Source organism: Neomonachus schauinslandi, chromosome 7 (assembly GCF_002201575.2).
Source record: "Neomonachus schauinslandi chromosome 7, ASM220157v2, whole genome shotgun sequence".
NCBI lineage: Eukaryota > Metazoa > Chordata > Mammalia > Carnivora > Phocidae > Neomonachus > Neomonachus schauinslandi.
Window position 1 is genome coordinate 31,123,685 of NC_058409.1, and position 14,111 is coordinate 31,137,795.

Consider the following 14,111-nt stretch of genomic DNA (forward strand, 5'->3'; position numbering starts at 1 on the left):
ACTTATCTCATCAAAAAAGTCTTTAAGTTTGGGGAACTGTTAACCAATGACAGTGGATACAATTTTCCAAAAATCCTCATTTTTGCCCCAAAGCTTGAATTTTATATTTGGAAACAAATACTGTCAGCTGTTTTCCTGCAAGTGGGAGTCCAGAAAATGTCTGCCAAATACACATGTCTGAATTACCAAAATTTATGTCAGTCATACTTTCAAGTAAAAATGATGTTCCATGAAAAAATGGTTAGTTCAATTCACAACAAAAATAGTTTTATGAATGTTTTTCCTTGAGACAACCAATGTTCAGCAGAAGTGCTCTATGTATACTTCCCATTTCTTCACATAGAATATTAAAAATATATGTACTCAAAGTTTGAGATTTAATGAATAAAATTAATCTTTACTGCTTTATCAGAACATATTTATTTTTTAAACTTTTTAAAAATTTTATTTATTTATTTTTGAGAGAGAGCACTAGCAGGGGGAGGGGCAGAGGGAGAAGGAGGCTCCCTGCTGAGCAGGGAGCCAAATGTGGGACTTGATCCCAGGATCCTGGGATCATGACCTGAGCCGAAGGCAAACACTTAACCAACTGAGCCACCCAGGATCCCATTATTAGGACATTAAAAAAAAAAAAAGATTTTATTTATTTATTTCAGGGAGAGAGAGTGAGCATGAGTCGGGGGAAGGAGCAGAGGGAGAGGGACAAGCAGACTCCATGCTGAGCATGGAGCCCTATGTGGGGCCTGATCCCACGACCCTGAGATCACAACCCCAGAAACCAAGAGTCTGACGCTCAACTGACTGAGCCACCTAGGCGCCTCCATTAAGGCATTTTTAAAAAGACTATTTATTTAAAAAAAGAGGAAAGAGAGAGAGAGCATGTAGAAGCCAAGGGAGGGGCAGAAGGAGGGAGAGAGAAGCACAGTCCCCTCTGAGACCTGAGCCCTAAGCCAGCTGGATCCCATGAATCTGAGATCATGACCCAAGCCAAAATCAAGAGTTGGAAGCTCAACTGACTGAGCAACCCAGGTGCCCCTTAAGTGAAACTTTTCTATTATTTCTCTGTTGAGAGCTTAGCACTTGGATTTTGCACACCTGGGTGAGAAATCCATCTCTCACTTTCCATATGTACAACTTTTTTTTTTTTTTTAAGTAGGCTCCATGCCCAGTGTGGAGCCCAATCAGAGTTTTGAACTCAGGACCCCGAGATCAAGATCTGAGTGGAAATCAAGATGCAGATGCTTAACCGACTGAGCCACCCAGCTGCCCCTATAGGTCCCATTTTTGCAACAGCATTTGCTCACTTCATGTCTCTTTGTCATATTTTGGTAATTCTTGCAATATTTCAAACTTTTTCATTATTATATTTGTTATGGTGATTAGTGACCAGTGATGTTGCTATTGTAATTGTTTTGGGGTGCCATGCATGAACTGTGCCCACAGACGGCAAACTTAATAAATGTGTTCTGACTGCTTCACCCACCACCTATTCCCCTATCTCTCTCCCTCTCCTCAGTCTCCCTAATCCCTGAGACACAATATTGACATTAGGCTGATTAATAACCCTATAGAGGCCTCTAAGTGTTCAAATGAAAGGAAAAATGGCATGTCTTTCACTTTAAATCAAAAGCTAGAAATGATTAAGCTTAGTGAGGAAGGCATGTTGAAAATCAAGATAGGCAAAGTAAATTGAAAACTTTCTGTAAAGGATTCACCATTCTAGATGCCATTAAGAATGTTTGGGATTTAAACTACCAACATTAACGGGAGTTTGGAAAAAGTTGATTCCAACCCTCATGGATGACTTTGAGGGGCTCCAGACTTCAGTGGAAGAAGTAACTGTAGATGTGATGGCAACAGCAAGAGGAATAGAATTAGAAGTGGAGCCTGAAGATGTGACTGAATTGCCACAATTTCATGGTAAAACTTTAACAGATGAGAATTTGCTTCTTACAAATGAGCAAAGAAAGCAGTTTCTTAATAAGATGGAATCTACTGGGGCGCCTGGGTGGCTCAGTCGTTAAGCGTCTGCCTTCGGCTCAGGTCATGATTCCAGGGTCCTGGGATCGAGCCCCGCGTCGGGCTCCCTTCTCTGCGGGAAGCCTGCTTCTCCCTCTCCTGCTTCTCCCTCTCCCACTCCCCCTGCTTGTGTTCCCTCTCTCACTGTGTCTCTCTCTGTCAAATAAATAAATAAAAATCTTTAAAAAAAAAAAAAGATGGAATCTACTCCTGGGGCACCTGGGTGGCTCAGTTGGTAAAGCATCTGCCTTTGGCTCAGGTCATGATCTCAGGGTCCTGAGATGGAGCCCTGAGTCCAGCTCCCTGCTCAGCAGGGAGTCTGCTTCTCCGTCTGCCCCTCCCCCTGCTCGTGCTCTCTCTCCCTCTCAGATAAATAAAATCTTAAAAAAAAAAGATGGAATCTACGCCCAATGAAGATGTTGTAAAGATTGTTGCAATGACAACAAAGGATTAAGAATATTATATAAACTTAGTTGATAAAGCAGCAGCAGGGTTTGAAAGGATTGACTCCAGTTTTGTTTTTTTTTTTTAAGATTTTATTTTTAAGTAATCTCTCCACCCAACATGGGGCTTGAACTCACAAGAGTCTCATGCTCTACCGAGCCAGACAGGCACCTCAGGATTTTTCCAATTTTGAAAGAAGCTCTACTGTTTGACAGCATTACATGCTACAGAAAAATCATTCATGAGAAGAAGAGTCCTTTAATGAGGCAAACTTCATTGTTGTCTTATTTTAAGAAATGGCCACAGCTACCCCAATCTTCAGCAACCACCACCCTGATCAGTCAGAAGACATCAACATTGAGGCAAGACCCTCCACCAGCAAAAAGATGATGACTTGCTAGAAGTTGAGATGATGGTTAGCATTTTATAGTTGCACCACTACTTATTTAACCACTTATTGATGGACAAGCAAGGTTTCAGTGAACACCTTCATACACTATTTTTGAACTCATGTGTGAGTGTCTCTGTGCCAATTCCCCCAGAATCGGAAGTGGATTTTGCTAGATCAAAGGGTGAATGCATTTAAAAATGTGAAGGCAACTCCAAACAGATTTCCCTAAAGATTTTATCAATTTACACTCCTGCTAATGGTATATGAGAGTACAAGGAACTTGTGAAAATAATTGTTGAGAATGAGATGATCAGGCTCTGAATAGTGGTCTCACCAGTGCTTTTGAGGGTTTTAAAATATTTTTGAGGGGTGCCTGGGTGGCTCAGTCATTAAGCGTCTGCCTTCAGCTCAGGTCATGATCCCAGGGTCCTGGGATCGAGCCCTGCATCGGGCTCCCTGCTCGGCGGGAAGCCTGCTTCTCCCTCTCCCACTCCCCCGCTTGTGTTCCTGCTCTCGCTAACTCTCTCTCTGTGTCAAATAAATAAATAAAATCCTTAAAAAATATATTTTTGAGTACTTCAGTTACTCTCTAGGAATTCAATATTTTTTTTAACGATCACTCACTTCATGTCTCTTTGTCATATTTTGGTAATTCTTGCAATATTTCAAACTTTTTCACAGAAGGAACTAGCTAGAGAAGGAACACAAGCAGGGGGAGTGGAGAGGGAGAAACAGGCTCTCCGCTAAGTAAGAAGCCCAATGCAGGGCTCAATCCCAGGACCCTGGGATCATAACCTGAGCCGAAGGCAGACGCTTAACGACTGAGCCACCCAGGTGCCCCTAGGATTTCTAATATTTATATGAAACCCCTAGTACACAGAACAGTATTGCTTTCTTTGGACTCGCTATTATGGCTCAATCTTGGTTAAAAACCTTGCCAGCTTATGAGCAGAGACACTGGGACAGACTAGGGCTTTAACCAAACCCCAGCTTGCCCATTTCTCAGACTTTTGTCCTACATAACTCTTGTAATGGTGAAGCAATCCTCTTCAAATGACAAACCTTTTTCATCTACTAGATCTATGCTGGAGAAGTCCAACCCTGGCTGTTCTTTTCTTCCTTGTCACCAGTGGTGCCAATGCCAGGGTTTAAGAGGTCCCTCTAGGTGAAAAGTTTCAGAGTAGAGTCTTGGCCACAATTTTTCTTATAGCTTCTGTGAGCTTATACCAGACTCGTGTTTCAACTAGACTGTCTATAGGGGTCCTCTTGGAGCCACAGCAAACACCATGCCACTTCCTTGGGGAAGAACATCTGGGAGGTGGCACTGTTACCTGCCCTGCAGGCGAACGCCATGCTGCGTCTCTTGTTTTATAGGCCTGCCTTGATGAGCAAGGGTGTGGTAAACAAAGTTGAGTTCAAACACTCCACAAGAGTCTCTAAGAACAGTTCTCAGAGTGACTCATTTCTCACTTATAAGCCAAAATTACTCTTTGAGTTGGAATCTGGGGCTTGCTCTCTTCTCACTTTGGCAAACAATGATGTACTTCTGATTCTTACAGGAAACATCAGAGGGTGATGGATGGAAACATCACCTTAGAGATTTTTGCAGGAGGTATTGACCCTAATGCCCAGTCCTCCAGTTTCTTCTTTATTAAAGGGGTAGTATGAGACCTAGAGGACTCCTTAAGGGTCCTTCTGATTCAAAAGTACTCATTCACTATGAGCTGGACCACCTAGAAGATAAGTTGAGTCTTGCTGTGGGGTTTTCTATCTAACTGTTCTCTCATCAGGAAAGTGCTCAGAAAATGAGATTCTAAACTTTCACCAGTCCTGGGACCTTCTAGAGTCTGTGGCAGAATGCCCTGTACCTTGCAAGGAGAGTTCTAGAGAAGGTAGGTGTGGCTGCCCAAGTTGCAGGGTATAAGAGGACATAAGGAAACAGGATGTTTGGAGTATTTAGCCTCAAGTTTCCAACATTTGTGGAATAGGAGAGGTAGGGGCTTCATTGTGGTGCACATGGTAAAGTTCCAGGTTTCTTCAAAGGATCTATTGATTACAGGCTCTTAGAACCCTGTTCTTGTCAATGAGCTTATACATGTGGATCAAGGTATCTGGGCTGATGGCTGACACTTATTCATCAGTGTGATTCTTGGGCTTCCCTTTTAATTACTACTGAGGGTTGGAGGAAAGTATATTTTCAGTATGCATCTTTCTGTGGAGGCAATACCCAAAATATATTCACCAAGGACTCACTTGGGGGAAAAGTGGCTTAATCTTCATTGCTAACCACATGACCTTTCTGCAGCGAGATGTCTTCTTTTATGAAAACCAAATCTATGACTTGACATCTTTTAAAATTTGTTTCCAGGGCCACCTGGGTGGCTCAGTCGGTTGAACATCTGCCTTTGGCTGGGGTCATGATCCCGGGGTCCTGGGAGCACTGGGCTCCCTGCTCAGTGGAGAGTCTGCTTCTTCCTCTCCCTCTGCCCCTCCCCACTGCTTGTGTTCTCTCTCTCTCTCTCAAAAATAAATAAAATCTTCAAAAAAAATTGTTTCCAGTTACAGTAAAGATATTTATCTGTGTTTCTGTTGAATATGTTTCTCTTGGGGGTTTCTAGAGTACTTACCATATAATGTACATATGTAAGTTCTCCCCATTGCAGTCTGAAACCAAACACATAAAGTGAACCCATTACCATCTTCTTTACCTGAAAAAGAAAAAGAATCGTTCCTGCTTAATTTTCCCAACCCTGCCAATAAGTATCCCATTTGATCAATCCTCTGATTTTACACCTATAGTGATTTTTTCTTAAAACCTTTATTACATTTTTTTCTGATTACCAGAGTAATACATTACTTATAGAAAAATTAGAAATGTAAATAAGTAAATAGATAAATAAATAAATAAAACCCACTATCCCACCATCCATAGATAATCTATCTCTGTCTGATGTTTGTTATTTTTTTTGTTTTGTTTTTTGGTGTTTTTTTCTGTATTTAAGTAATCTCTACAGCCACCGTGGGGCTTGAACTCATGACCCCAGGATCAAGAGTCACATGCTCTTCTGACTGAGCCAGCCAGGCGCCCCCTGATGTTTGTCATTTTGATGTATGGAAATACTCTATTTATTGTAGTGTATTTAGAATATTATATACCTATGTCTGATTACCTTTTTTTTTTTTTTAAGATTTTTTTTTTAAGTTATCTCTATACCCTAATGTCGGGCTTGAACTCACAACCCTGAGATCCAAGAATTGCATGCTCCAACAACTGAGCTGGTCAGGCACCCCAACTCTTTTTTTCTTTTTAAAGATTTATTTTTTCATTTCAGAGAGAGACAGAGCACAAGCGGGAGGTGCAGAGGGAGAGAGAGAATTTCAAGCAGACTCCATGCTGAGCATGGAGCCCCCTGTAGGGCTTGATCCCTTGACCATGAGGTCATGACCTGAGCCTAAACCAAGAGTCGGATGCTCAACCGACTGTACCACCCAGGTGCTGCCACACCAACTCTTACACATAAATTCCTAGAAGTCCAAAGGAATAAGCATTATTTATTTATTTATTTTAAAAATATTTCATTTATTTATTTGCAAGAGAGAGAGAGACAAAGAGAGAGAGGGAGAGCATGAGCAGGGGTAGGGGCAGAGGGAGAGGGAGAAACAGACTCCCCACTGAGCAGGGAACCTGATGCGGGGCTCCATCCCAGGACCCTGGGATCAAGTCCCGCATGGGGCTCCCTGCTCAGTGGGGAGCCTGCTTCTCCCTCTCCCCTTGCTCTTTCCCCCTTCTCATGCTTTCTTTCTCTCTCTGTGTCAAATAAATAAATAAAACCTTTTAAAAAAAAAAAGGTTGTACACTTTAAATTAATACAATGTTATAGATAAATTATATCTCAACAAAACTGAAAAAAATCAAAATAAAACAATTTAAATTTTAGAATAGTTTTAGATTTAACATTTTTTTGGGGGGGGTGGAGGGAGAGAGAATCTTAAGCAGGCTCAGCATGGAGCCCAACATAGGGCTCAATCTCACAACCCTGAGATCATGACCTGAGTCGAAATCAGGAGTCTGATGCTTAACCGACTGAGCCACCCATGCATCCCATAGAGTAGTTGTAGATTTAAAAAAAAGTTGGGAAGATAGTACAGTTTCCACCCAGCCTATATCCAATTTCCTCTATTACTAATATCTTACATTAGCATGGTACATGTGTCACAATTAATAAACCAACATTGACATATTATTAGCTAACTGATACATTATTACTAACTAAGATCCATGCGTTATTTAAATTTACTTCATGTTTACCTCATGTCCTTTTTCTGTTCCAGTATTCCATCCAGGATACTATATTACATTTTGTCATCATGTCTCCTTAGGCTCCTCTTGACTGTGACAGTTTCTCAGACTTTTCCTGCATGTAATATCAAGGGTATATACTATCAATATGAGTTATCACTTGTTGATGTTAACCCTGATAACCTGGCTGAGGTAGTGTTTGTCAGGTTTCTCCAGTATCAAGTTACTCTTCCCCTTCCCCTTTCCATATTTTACTCTATGGAAGGGTATCACTATGCACAGCCCAAACTTAAGGAGAGGGAACTTCACCTCTTTAAGGGCAGGGTTTCTACATAAATTTGAAATTCTTCTGCTTGGAAGACTTACCTATTTTCCCCCTTTATTTATTTATTCAAACATTTATTTACACCCATATGGATTCAAGGGTATTTATTTTATACTTTGGGCCATCATTCAATACTATTTATTTGTTCAAATTATTCCAGCTTTGGCCATTGGGAGCTCTTTCAGTTAGCTCATATTCTCTCTCTCAGATGTCCTCATTAGTGTGTGTGTCTGTGTGTCTGTGTATGCATGTTTACTATTTTCTTACTTTCTGGCACTGTAAGATGCTCCAGGTTCATCTTGTATATTTCTTGCCCCAATCCTAGACTCAGCCATTTCTCCAAGGAGCCATGGTTCCTCTTATTGGAGAATGTTATTAAAAAACAAGATGTGGGTACAAGGTATGCATGTTGCTACTGGAATGGCATTTCTAGGTCTAGTATCATACAGAATTTTACCAGTCTGAAAAGTCCCTGTGCTTCATCTATTCAACCCTTCCCCCATTCCAACCCCCGGCAGTCGTTGATCTGTTTACCATCTCCACAGTTTTGACTTTTCCAGAATGTCACATATAAATAGAACCATACAGTATGCAGCCTTTTCAGACAGGCTTCCTTTACTTAGCAATATGCATTTAAAATTCATCTATGTCTTTGCATGGCTTGGTAGCTCATTCTTTTTTATTTCTGAATAGTATTCCATGTATGGTGATAACACGTTTATTTATTCACTTTTCGAAGGAGGCCTTGGTTGCTTCCATGTTCTGGTGATTATGAATAAAGCTATTATAAACAATCACATGCAGAATTTTATGTGGATATGTTTTCCTCTCAGTGGGTAAATACCTAGGAGTGCAACTGTGGATTGTATGGTAAGACTATGTTTAGCTTTGTAAGAAACTTCCAAACTCTCTTCCAAAGTGGTTATACCATACTAGCAGTGAGTGAGTTCTTGTTGCTTTGCATCCCCACCAGCAATGGGAATTATCAGTTATTTGGATTTTAGCCATTCTAGTAGATGGAAATAAAAACTTAACGAAAGGATTTTTTAATCAACTCTATGCCCAAGGTGGGGTGCAAACTCATAACCCTGAGATCAAGAGTCACATGCTCTACAGAGTGAGCCAGCCAGACTCCTGTAAAGAAAGGATCTTGATACATAATGCCACATTTCTCCTCAGAAATTTTGTATCCGTTTTTCTGGAGTAACTTTTGTTCCTATACTCCTTGTTCCCTACATTTAATCAGGTACTAAGTCATGCAGTTTCTTTATGATTGCTGACAGTAAATTTTACTCCATCTGATAGTCACTCCTCTGATCTGGCTTCCTTACCTCACACCTGGACTGAGTGCAACAGCAAGACTGCTTATTTCCCAGACTCCAGTATTTCCTTGTTCTAACAAAACTCACGCAATACAGCCAAAACAAAACAAAATTGTAATCATCCCTTAACAATTTTTATCTTGGTAACTTTGCTTTTCAAGAACTATGGTGGGTGGCCTATTGAACCAAATTTAAAGCCCTCGGTCCAGTATTTAATATTTCTTTAAACCAAATTTCTCTCGAATTCCCATTTTGATTTCTCCGTATTGACCAAGTTAGTCTTTTTACCATCCTGACATACAATTTGAAGACTTTCACTTCTTTGTCAACATTCTTATCATTTCTTTCCATTTGGAATGCTTTACCTCTTCTGTTTCCCTCAGTCATTATCCTAGCTCAAAATGGTCATAATCAAGCTCTTTCCTAAATAAACTTACTCCATTTTAATTTATCTTTTATTTCCTATCAGTGCTGTAAAATAGTTTGTCATACTGTCTTGAATTTGTCTGTTTTCTATTATTCCCTGTGCATTTTATCTACCTAATCATCAACCAATAAGCATATATACATACACACACACATATATATATACACATATATATATCAGTAGAGTTGAAAGAAAGTACATTAACTCTTCTGTTTCTTTTGTTTTCTCTAAAGCAGTTGGCACACTGCCATGCACATAGCAGGAATTGAATGAATGTTGGTTGAATGAACAGATGAGAAAATTGCAAAACTTATTTGAAATCAGTTTACTTTATTTATTTATTTATTTTAAGATTTTATTTATTTGCGAGAGAGAGAATGAGAGACAGAGAGCATGAGAGGGAGGAGGGTCAGAGGGAGAAGCAGACTCCCCGCCGAGCAGGGAGCCCGACGCAGGACTCGATCCCAGGACTCCAGGATCATGACCTGAGCCGAAGGCAGTTGCTTAACCAACTGAGCCACCCAGGCGCCCCAGTTTACTTAATTTAAATACTTAATTTTTATTACACAAAATATATTAACTATGGAAAAATCTAGAAAAGAAAAGCCTAGAAAATACAAATCTTCAAAAAAGAAAAATAATTTTATAAATCTCTGTATAATTCCATTACCCCGAGATAATTAGTATTTTTTTTACTGTTTTTTTAAAAAGATTTTTTATTTTAGAGAGAGTGCACACGTGAGTGGGAGGAGGGGCAGAGGTAATTGGAGAGAGAGAATCCTCAAGCAGACTCACTGCTGAGTGTGGAGCCCGACATGGGGCTTGATCCCAGGACCCTAAGATCATGACCTGAGCCGAAACCAAGAGTCAGCTGCTTAACTGAATGAGCCACCCAGGAACCCCTTTTTACTGTTTTTTTTTAAAAATATGTTATTTATTAAGTAATCTCTGCACCCAACGTGGGGCTCAAACTCACAACCCTAAGATCAAGAGTGGCATGCTCTACCAACTGAGCCAGCCAGGCACCTCCCCCACTGGAGATAATTACTATTAATCTCAGTTTTACATGTAACCGACCATACTTTTTCTATGCATGCATGATATTTGAAGTGATAACTATGTTTTATAACATGAAATGCTTAAGTTATGTACCTTTAAAGTATACCTTTAAAGGTCAAATGTACAAACTATCTAGGTCTAAGAGCGTCACATACAGAAGTATACTGGTCACCTGAAGTAGACTTGCTGTTTCTGATTCCCAGCTCAGAGATCCTCCCACCAAATCCTACTTCTTCTAGATAACGCTAATGCATATTCTCCTTGACATGCTGTCCTTTATATAACAATTCAAGGATTAAGAAATTCTGACAGAGCCCCAAGGAAGAAAGTGGATATTAATTATTCCATTGTCTCTCCTTTGTTGAGAACCTGGGTGATTCCACCACAAGCGGTATTTATATATTCATTAGTTTTAGAAGTTTGGGGAAAAAAAAAAAAAACCAAAAAACTATTCCTAGCACTAAAAGTGTATAATCAAATGGAGCAACATCACTTACTAACCTCATTCTCTTTTTTGGGGGGGGGAGGGGTAGAGGGAGAGAGAGAATCTTAAGCAGGCTCCATGCCCAGCACAGAGCTGGATGCAGGGCTTGATCTCACAATCCTAAGATCATGACCCGAGCTAAAATCAAGGGTTGGATGCTTAACCGACTGAACCATCTAGACACCCCTACTGGGCTCACTCTTGTTGGGCAGGCAGTAAGGATAGAGCTTTTAGGAGGGAAGCAGACATTTTGTGTATATATATATCTCCTTTTCAGGAAGGGTAAGCTCAATAGCAGAAGAAACTGTAGGAAACTTTCTGAATAATTTTCTTAGGCTGTGTAACGTGGTAGTCTAGCTGCGGGTGTAACTCCTTATTTTTTAAAATATGCCCACTTCCTAGATGTTGCCAGACATCTTGCAGGTGTATTCAACTATAGCTCAAATAAGTAGTAGCCTTCAGTTTATGATTTCTCAATTAAATTAATATGTTCCCAGCACCTCCTTGAGGACAGACAGTAGATTAGAAAGCTACACATCTGTAACACTGTTAAGTGGGGGGGGGGGGGAGGAGGGAGGAAACAATCTAAATATTCAACACTAAAGACTGGATAAATCATGTAAACAGAATACTATGAAGTAGTAAACAAGAATGACAGAGCTCTTTGTATGCTAATATGAAATATCTCTAGAATAAATCAGGTGAGAAAAGCAAGGTACAGAAGTGTGTAGAGTAATATGCTGCCATTTGTATTTAAAGGGAAAAAATGAATTGGCACGTATGAAATTGCTTATATATTTAAAAATCTCTAGAAGGCTATTTTCTTTTTTTTTTTCTTGGAAAGACAGAGAACTGGTGCATGAAAGACAGGAAGGGGGAGGAGAGGCATAGGAAGAGGGGGGTAGGTGGGGAGGGGGAGAGGGAGAAAGAGAATCTTAAGCAGGCTCCATGCCCAGCACAAAGTCTGATGTGGGGCTCAATCCAACAACGCTGAGCTTGTGACCTGAGCCAAAATCAAGAGTTGGATGCTTAATCAATGGAGCCATCCAGGTGCCCCTCTAGAAGAATACTTTAAAACCTAGTAAGATGGTTTGGGCAACTCTTTCTGCCCACAGGTCCTGTCCCCATGCTTCAGTAAAACCATTCTAAGTAAGTAAGTAAGTAAATAAATAAATAAATAAATAAGACCTAATAAGATGGTTTGCTTATGAGAGGGGATCTGAGTATATAATGGGCAAAGTAAAATGACTCCTTTCATTGTATTTTTAAAATTCTTTCTGAAATTTGAACCACGTGAATATATTAACTATTCAGATTTCTTAATGTGAAATTACATGGTCTAAGAAATTAACAATATAGTTGGAAAAACCAGAAAATGTTTTAAATTAAGTGTTTCCAGTTGTTATAAAAGAGAAAGATACTAAATTTGGTGGCAGTCAGGGATAACTCCACTAGAGTGCTAATTAGCAAGTCTATAAGAAAGATATAATGATTGGATTATTATATCAGTTTATCTGACTGATGAAGTTCCTCTGCCTTTGAGGGTACCAAGGAATCAATGTGATATAGTGGAAAGAGCATGGGTTTTGAGATCAGGCAGAAATAAATTCAAATCCTAGCCTTTCCATATATTGGTCTTATAAGCTTGGGTAAGTTATTTAAACTTTTTGGAGTTTCAACTTCCTCATCAGAAAATGGGTGAAATCTTAGTAAGTTTATTATAAAGGTTAAATGACATAACATCCAAGTGCAACACATTTTTTGGTTTACTTCCTTCCTTACATAGACAGGCTGAACTGAGATGCACTGACATGCAGAAATTAAGTGTCCTGAGAAAAAACAAGTTGCACATGAAAGAACTACAGTTAAAGTAGTTAAAGTAGCTTAAGTCCCCGTATCTACAATTTGTCAATCTCATATTTCTTTTTTTAAAATATTTATTTATTTATTTATTTGACAGAGAGAGACACAGCAAGAGAGGGAACACAAAGCAGGGGGAGCAGGAGAGGGAGAAGCAGGCTTCCTGCGGAGCAGGGAGCCCGACGCGGGGCTCCCTGATCCCAGGACCTAGGGATCATGACCTGAGCCGGAGGCAGACGCTTAACGACTAAGCCACGCAGGTGCCCCCAATCTCGTATTTCTTATAAAAAAATGAATATTTTTATTACCTCAAAAGTTTTAAAAATCCTTGGGATATACAGTTTCTCCTTTTACCTTTTCCTTTTATGTCTGAAAGATGGTCAAAAGGAAGAGTGCTTTAAAATACACTACAACTACACCTTAAACAATACTCCTGCTGGTTTTTTGGAGGAAAAACGAATTTCCTAAAAGAGGGATTTTGCTCTCTACTGCTTATTTAGCATTTGAAAAATCAGTGTATTTTCTTTAGTTGCAAATACCATCTTAAGATATGATGTATCAAAAGCAACATTACCCAATAAATCACACTAAACTTACTGATATTTTACACTGAATACTTTGAGTGTGATTTGACATATTCACCAAATGTATTACTTGATATAGTAATTGACTAAATCATTTCTCAGTTAGTTTTCACTTTTGTAACACCACATGATGTGGTATGTATAGAAATATTAAATTCATGTTTAATACAGTCTCAACAACAGCAGTCACCAAAATCTAGAAGATTGGGAGTCACTAAATCCTAAAATGATTACTCAATTGTTGTCAAACTCCTGGCAACAAGTGTCTCAGGTAAAGATCCAGGTGAAACAAAGATTATTGCTCAATCATATTTTCCTGGCTACATGCAGGGTTGATTGCTAGACACTGAGTAAAGAGTGTGTATTTCTCTTTCAAATATATTGGGAAAAATGCATATGCCCAGATTTCCTTTCTCTCTGTTCTTGAGATTCGTTACATTTGTTCAAAGAATTTAATGAGTTTGTTCAGGGAGTTGCATCAGAAATTATTTTTGTATTAATGGTAGGAATGACAAGCAGTTCCTTTGTAATGTTGCACCAGTCAATACCTGTTTTTGCCTAGGGATGTATCCATACCAATTCTGGATAATCCAGCTTTGAAGTGGGTTGGGCAGAGCTGAGTTTTTTCTGTTGGTGCTATTAGTTTGGGTTGTGAACTCTCACACATGCCTTCAAAATTTAAACATCACTGAGAATACAGGCTAATTAAATTCCATAGATTCTAACTAAAGACAGTACACAGGGCATTTGTATGAAAATAGTTTTGTAGAAAAGGTACAAGAATTTTTTCCATTTCCTACAACTTATTATCTAGAAAGAACATTCACCTAACATATTCTGCTTATAGAAAAGACTTCTTTTTTTGTATGTGAAATGCCAAAATTAGAAATTACCAT